Below are 8,093 nucleotides of genomic sequence, written 5' to 3'. Positions count from 1 at the left end.
CAATGTAAGTGACCACGGTACCATAAGTTTCCCCACCCTGACACCCCTGCGCAAGTCTCCCTTCCCACTGCCTGCGGGACCCCGTATTTTTATAGCCCCTTCCACTTTCTGCAGTAACTAACTCGGGTGATTTCTGCTACTTGTAACCAAGAGACCTTTACCTAAGCTGTAGTTTATTTCTCAAGATCTCAGTTTCCTTATCTGTAAAATGACTAGCACCATGATACATTATACCCTTCCCGGGTATGCAGCGGGTCCTCACAGAGGAGCCTCTGCTTAAACCACTCCTTCCATCAGGAGAGGTCTTGGTGACATGGGGTATAGGTGGCAGAAGGATTTCACTGCAACAGTGCTTCTCAAAGTTTGATGTGCATTGAAATTGCCTGGAATCTGTTTAAAATGCAGATATCGGATCCTGCAGATTCTTGGTGCTCCTGTAAAATCATCCTTCCCTCCCTGCTCCCTCTCCCCAAACAATCATGGGTCTCCTTTCTGTCACTATAGATGAGTTTGCATTTTCCAGAATTTTACCTAAATGAAATCACGCAGCGTGTACTGTTCTTTTGACTGGCTTTTTTCTCTAAGCCTAATTATTTTGAGAAGCACCCATGTTGATGTGTTTATCAATGCAGTAGTTCACTTTTTATTGCTAAGTAGGATACACTGTAATTTGTCGGTTTTTTATAATTTATTTATTGTATTTTGGCTGCGTTGGGTCTTTGTTGCTGCGTGAGGGCTTTCTCTAGTTGCGGTGAGCGGGGGCTGCTCTTCGCTGCGGTGCACGGGCTTCTTGCAGTGGCTTCTCTTGTTGTGGAGCACGGGCTCTAGGCGCACAGGCTTCAGTAGTTGTGGTGCAGCACAGACTTAGTTGCTCTGTGGCATGTGGGATCTTCTCGGATCAGGTCTCGAACCCGTGACCCCTGCATTGGCAGGCGGATTCTTAACCACTGCGCCACCAGGGAAACCCTGTAATTTGCTTATCTATTCAATCACATATTGATGGATATTTCAGTTGTTCCAATATTTAGCTATGAGGGATCAAGCTGCCGTGAACCTTGTGTTGTCCTTGTGTACAAGTCTTTGTGGGTACCAATGCTTACGTTCCCTTGAATAAACACTAGGAGTGGGATGGCTGGGTTATATGGCTGGCGTATGGTTAACATTGGAAGAAACTGTCTAACTGTTTTTGAAAGCGGTCGCTCCACTTTACATTCCCACCAACGGTGTATGAGAGCTCTGGTGGCTCCACGTTCTTGCCAACATTTGGTGGGGTTTTCATTTTAACCATTCTAGTAGGTGGGAAGTAGTACCTCATGGTGGCTTTAACTTGCATTTCCTTAAGACTCATGGTGGTGTTATTTTCCATCTGTAGATCTTCTTTGATGAGGTGACTATTCTATTTAAATCCTCCTCTTATTAATAAGTGTTGAGGGTTCTTTATCTAGATACAAGTCCTTTGTCAGCTATATTTTTGCAAATATTTTCTCCCAGTCTGTGCATGCCTTTTCATTTTTGTAACAAATGCCTTAGATTACTTTCATACACATTGAGTCTGAGAACCTCTCTTCAATGACAAGCAGTGATAATTCAAACAGCAGTAAGAGGTGCTGGCCCATCCGACTGGCAAAAATAAAAAAGAGGGTCCTCAGGCATTGGTGAAGGGGAGTCGCGGGAACACTCCTGATACTCTGTTAACAGGAGTGGAAATTGGTACAAAATCCTGAAAAGACTATTTGCTGATAGTTCATCAAAATCTTTAAATATGGGTTCCTATGACTCAGCGAGTTCTGTCCTAGGAATTCTTCCTGAAAGAGTAAATAAACAGTAGCAGTAAGTTGTCTGTTCCAGGATCTTTGGTCCTGGGTTTGTGCTGACAGGAGGGGGCTGCAGACATGCCTGGCTGGCCTTCCCGGGAGGTGGATACTCTGCCCTGTGTGCTCAGAGTCCTGGGTGGAAGGCTCAGAGGGACTGGGAGGTCAGTGAGGCTAAAATTTGACGGGTCCCCCCAGCAGGGTGGCCGGAGGAAAGTGCAGTATAGGTCTCGCCCGACTGCATCAGGAGTCTGGGTCCACCCTGAGCCTGGCCTGGCCTCGGAGGTTCGAACCAGCCACCACCAGTACAGACTAGGAACAGGGGACACTTGGCTGACACAGCTACCTGGGACCTAAGAAAGGACAGCGCTTTGCTCCACATACCAGTGGTTTCTCTGGGACACAGGGAGGTGGGGTCTTGGTCAAGGCAGGCCAGGACTTGCTGGAGCCGGGCGGGAGAAGGGAGCTGGGAGCCTGGAGACCAGGGCTCTAGATTAGCACCTGTCTCCTCCTCTGCCACTTGGCCCAGTCTTTTCCCCTTCTGAGCCCCCAGTCTCCGCTGCTGGATAGGGAAGAGGTGGATCAAGCAGTCAGTCCCCTCTGGCCCCTCCAGTGAGGACTGAAAGCGTGGGTGTCGAAACCTTCCAGACTTGAGTTCCATTTCTGTCTCCATCATTTTCTGTGACTTGGCATGTTATTTAGCCTCTTCATACCTCAGTTTCTTTTTCTCTTTTTTAAAATTTTTTGTTGAAATATAGTTGATTTACAATGTTGTGTTAGTTTCAGGGGTGCAGCACAGTGATTCAGTTATACATCTATCTACCTATTCTTTTTTGGATTATTTTCCACTATAGGTCATTACAAGATATTGGGTAGAGTTCCCTGTGCTATACAGTAGGTCCTTGTGGGTTATATATTTTATATATAGCAGTGTATATATTTTAATCCCAAAGTCCTAATTTATCCCACCCCCCACTTTTCCCCTTTGGTAACCATAAGTTTCTTTTCTATGTCTGTGAGTCTATTTCTGTTTTGTAAATAAGTTCATTTGTATCTTTTTTTTTTTTTTTTTTTTGCGGTTCACGGGCCTCTCACTGTTGTGGCCTCTCCCGTTGCGGAGCACAGGCTTCGGACGCGCAGGCTCAGCGGCCATGGCTCACGGGCCTAGCCGCTCCGCGGCATGTGGGATCCTCCCGGACTGGGGCACGAACCCGCGTCCCCTGCATCAGCAGGCGGACTCTCAACCACCACGCCACCAGGGAAGCCCTGTATCATTTTTTTAGAGTCACATATAAGTGCTATCATATGATGTTTGTCTTTCTCTGTCCGACTTACTTCACTGAGTGTGATCATCTCTAGGTCCATCCATGCTGCTGCAAAGAGCATTATTTCATTCACGTACCTCGGTTTCTGTATCAAATTAAAACCCTGCAATGGCTCCTCAATTTGCTTTGGAAAAAGGCCCTCATGATCTGCCCCTTCCCTCCTCTCCAGTTCCACCTGCCACTCTCCCGGTGCCCCCCACCTCATTCATCACACTCCGGTCATAGTGGAGCCCTTAAACTTCTCCCCCCCTGACCCCAGGGCCTTTACATAAGCTCTTACCTCTGCCTTGCCTGTCTTCAGCCTCTCTCCCCTGCTTGGTCCTACTCATTCATCAGAGCTCAGATGCCGCTTCCTCGGGGTCAGCCTTCCCTGACCCCAGACACAGTCACTCCTGCTGCTGATCTCTGTCATCGCACAGCTGTGGTCATTAAACAACGATGTCTGTGATTATTTGTTTGATGCCTGTCTCCCTGTGGCCCTGGGAGCTCCCTGAGAGCAGGGACGATACAGTCTTGTTTGGGACCGTGTCTCCTGCCCTTTACACAGGCTAGGTAGAGAGTAGGCACCCCAGTAACTCTGTTGAACAAGTAGTGCTAATGCCCTTTATCATCCATTCTAAGATGTGTTTTCACCCCACATATTAACATCTCTGAAATCAGGAAATATTTTATAACTGCAGTGACCAGGTAGCAACTGAGACATATTCTCCAATACCTGCACGTGTGCATCAAAACTTGCAGCTTGGAAGGACATCCCCGAGACAAGAGTGGCACACTGAAGAAAAGCTGCGTCACCCGTGCTCTTGATGATACAGGACAATATTGCCTGGGACAACACAGACCTCTGACTCCCAACAAAAAAGTGACATAGAAAAGTCAGATTCTAAATCAACTATACTTCAACAAAAATAATAAATAAAATCTGAAAAAAAAATGCAGATTCTGCATGTGCAAAAGTTTCAGGAATATCTTCACTAAATTATTTTGATCATAGCTTCCTTTTTATGTATACACAATAGTGATATATGATTAAAATGTCTGTTTAAAAGAATGCATTCGGGGCTTCCCTGGTGGTGCAGTGGTTGAGAATCTGACTGCCAATGAAGGGGACACGGGTTCGAGCCCTGGTCTGGGAGGATCCCACATGCCGCAGAGCAACTGGGTCCGTGAGCCACAACTACTGAGCCTGCGCATCTGGAGCTTGTGCTCTGCAACAGGAGAGGCCGCGACAGTGAGAGGCCCATGCACCGCGATGAAGAGTGGCTCCGGCTCGCTGCAACTAGAGAAAGTCCTCGCACAGAAACGAAGACCCAACACAGCCAAAAATAAGTAAATAAATTTATTTTTAAAAAATGCATTCAATAAGTATAAAAATAAAATTCCTAAGTGATAAGGAAGTGTGTCATATTTTACTCAGTGCTAGAGACCCCTGTAGGGCGCAGAGCTCTGGGAGGCCATAGGGGAGCGCTCTATCCACGGGCGCCTTCCCAGGCCAGAGTTTCGGGAATCGGGGCTGGAAGCCTTGTGGCATGTCGTTCTCCGTGTTTCCTGTAGGTGGCACTAGACAGCCACAGTCAGGCGCAGCCCTGGGCACAGCCTAGAGGAAGTCCCATGCTGGAGGGTGGGGACGGGTGAGGCTGGAGGGAGGCCTCAGGAGTGTCCTATTCCGGAGGGGAACAGGCTCTTCCGCCACCCCAGGGAGAAGCCATGGCCAGTTCTACCAGCCCATCTAGCCCAGAGGCAGATCTGGGTGTGGAGAGAACTTAGGAACAGAAGTCCGCAGCCCTGCGTCGCCTGGCCAAGCTGTGTGATTCTGGCTTCCCTTTATGGCCCCAGTCTCGCTCCTACGCAGTGGAGGTGTGAGAGCCTGCCACATCTGACCCCTAACAGTAAAGGTCTGAGGTGGCTGAAAGTCCTCCACCAGCTGCCCAGAAGGCCACTGGCTTACCTGCAGAGCCCCAAGCCCTGTGACATCCCTCTCCTTGTCTGACCTTGCCACCTGCCCCTGAGGTCAAGATGTTTCCCTTACTCCCTGGATTGGGAAACAGAGGCCCAAGGAGATTAAATGACTTTCCCAAGACTACAGAACTGTGAGTGGTTGGAGCCATGTGTGAAAAGTAGATCTGTTTGCTCCTTCTACCATATCTGTCTGACCTCTTGCAATGGAAGGGAATGCAGAACAGGGTGGGAGAGAACTTCCCATCAAAGAAAATGAGCTAAGAGAAGTTACTTGGTGAGATGGATTAATTGTACATGCCTAATTTGTCTCCCTCCTAAAACTACAGTAAAGAGATTTTTTTTAAGCCATTGATTTTTTTAAAGAAAAGACACGAGAAACACAAATTATAAAAGAAAAACTCGGACTTCCCTGGTGGTCCAGTGGCTAAGACTCCGCACTCCCAATGCAGGGGGCCTGGGTTCGATCCCTGGTCAGGGAACTAGATCCTGCACGCAGCAACTAAGAGTTCATATGCCACAACTAAAAGATCCCGCACGTGGCAACGAAGATCCCGCATGCCACAACTAAGACCCAGCGCAGCCAAATAAATAAATAAACTTGATAAATTAGACTTTTAAAATTTAAAAACTTTGCCCTTCAAAAGTTGTCATTAAGAGAATAAAGAGGGCTTTCCCTGGTGGCGCAGTGGTTGAGAGTCCACCTGCCGATGCAGGGGACACAGGTTCGTGCCCCGGTCCGGGAAGATCCCACATGCCGCGGAGCGGCTAGGCCCGTGAGCCATGGCTGTTGAGCCTGCGCGTCCGGAGCCTGTGCTCCGCAACGGGAGAGGCCACAGCAGGGAGAGGCCCGCGTAACGCAAAAAAAAAAAAAAGAGAGAATAAAGAGGCAAGCCATAGACCGAGAGAAAAATATTTGCAATACATACCTCTGACAAAGAACTTGTATCCAGAATATACAAAACAATGTCTACAACTCAATAATGAGACAATCAGCTCAACTGAAATATGGGCAAAATATTTGAAAAGTTACTTCACAAAAGAAGATATATGAGTAGCCAATAAACATATAAAAAGATAGCTCAACATCATTAGTCATAAGGGAAGTACAAACTGAAACCTGTTTGCCCACTGGAATGGCTAAATTTAAAAAGGCCAATAATCCCAAGTGCCGGTGAGGGAGCGACTGGAAGTCTCATATCCTGCTGGTAGGAATGTAAAATGGAAAAACCGCTTTAGAAAACAATTTTGCAGTTCTTGTAAAGTTAAACCTACACTTACTACACACCCAGCAAATCCACTCTTAGGTATTTACACAAACGGAATGAAAACTTATGTCCGCCTAAAGACTTGTTTGGGAAGGTTCACAGCAGCTTTATTCACCATAGGCAAAAACGGCTCAAATGGCCATGTGGTGTGTCCATCCCACAATACTAGGCAATAAAAAGGAATGAATCGCTGACCTTCATAGCAACAACATGGGTGAATCTCAAGATAGTGATGCTGAGTGACAGAAGGCAGACAAAAAAGTATCCACACTGTGTGATTCCATTTTATAAAATCCCAGAAAATGCAAACTAATCTATAGTGACAGAAAGTAGATCAGTGTTTGCCTAACAGGGTGGGGCGTCAGGGAGGATGGGAAAAACAGGGTTACCAAGGGGAGTGAGGAACTCATGGGGGTAACAGATCTAGTCACTGTCTGGATTGTGGTGATGATTTCACGGGTGGTCACATAGTGAAACTTGTACCTTTTAAATGTGCAGTTTATTGTTCATCAATTATATCTCAATAAATCTGTAATAAAAAGTAATTTTAAAAATTTATTTATTTTGGCTGCACCGTGTCTTAGTTCCGGCACGTGGGATTTTTTTTTAGTTGCGGCATGCGGACTCTTCGTTGCGGCATGCGAACTCTTAGTTGCGGCAACTCTAACTGTAGTTCCCCGACCTGGAATCAAACCCAGGCCCCCTGCATTGGGAGCACGGAGTCTTAACCACTGGACCACCAGGGAAGTCCCCAAAAGTAATTATTAACTTCAGGAAAAACAGTAAGAAAGTAAAGCAGTGCTTAGCTATGAATAATATTTACAGTAAAAAAATCATGTAAACACTGAAGAGTGATTTTTTTTTTTTTTCGCGGTACGTGGGCCTCTCACTGTGTGGCCTCTTCCGTTGCGGAGCACAGGCTCCGGACGCGCAGGCTCAGCGGCCATGGCTCACGGGCCCAGCTGCTCCGCGGCATGTGGGATCTTCCCGGACCGGGGCACGAACCTGTGTCCCCTGCGTCGGCAGGCAGACTCTCAACCACTGCGCCACCAGGGAAGCCCTGAAGAGTGATTTTTCTAAATTGAGGTATTAAATATGTTAGGTGAGTTGCATATAGAAGTGTATAAATCTGAAGTGTGACTAGTGATTTAACCCCAAATTGCAATGACCTTCCACAGTAGATGAGGGAGGACAGGAAATGGGGTGGTGGTGATGCAGGAGAGCTAATTCCTCCTTTATCATAACAGGTAGTGTAGGTAGTGTAGGGTAGACAGGTAAATGGGGTAGGTAGTAAATAATGGCTAAAAGGTAAGTATCAAAAGACAGCGGTATGTGCTTATTACTTAGAAATATGAGATGTGTAAGTGCTAGGAAAAAAAACGAGCTCAAAGACTCAGAAGTGGTTGCTTCTAGAGTGGGGTGGTGTGGGGAGACGAAGGAGGGGCAGACAGGAAACTGATGCATGTTGTTATCTTCCTTTTAGCACAGGTTGGTTTTGCTTCCCATGCCCAGACAGAATTGCATCAATCCTAAGATGCCTGTTTATTCACATGTTTAAAAATTGAAGTATCGTTGATTTAAAATATCGTGTTAGTTTCAGGTGTACAGCACAGTGATTCAGATATATATATATATCTATATCTTGTATCTATCACTTACTGGCTGGGTGACATTAAGGAAGTCACTTAGCCTCTCTGAGGCCCAAATTCTTCCCTAAAAAATGTGATAATACT

Source organism: Orcinus orca, chromosome 6 (assembly GCF_937001465.1).
Source record: "Orcinus orca chromosome 6, mOrcOrc1.1, whole genome shotgun sequence".
In the NCBI taxonomy this organism is placed as follows: Eukaryota; Metazoa; Chordata; class Mammalia; order Artiodactyla; family Delphinidae; genus Orcinus; species Orcinus orca.
The sequence above is the reverse complement of the archived record's forward strand: the minus strand, read 5'-3'. Positions refer to the sequence as shown.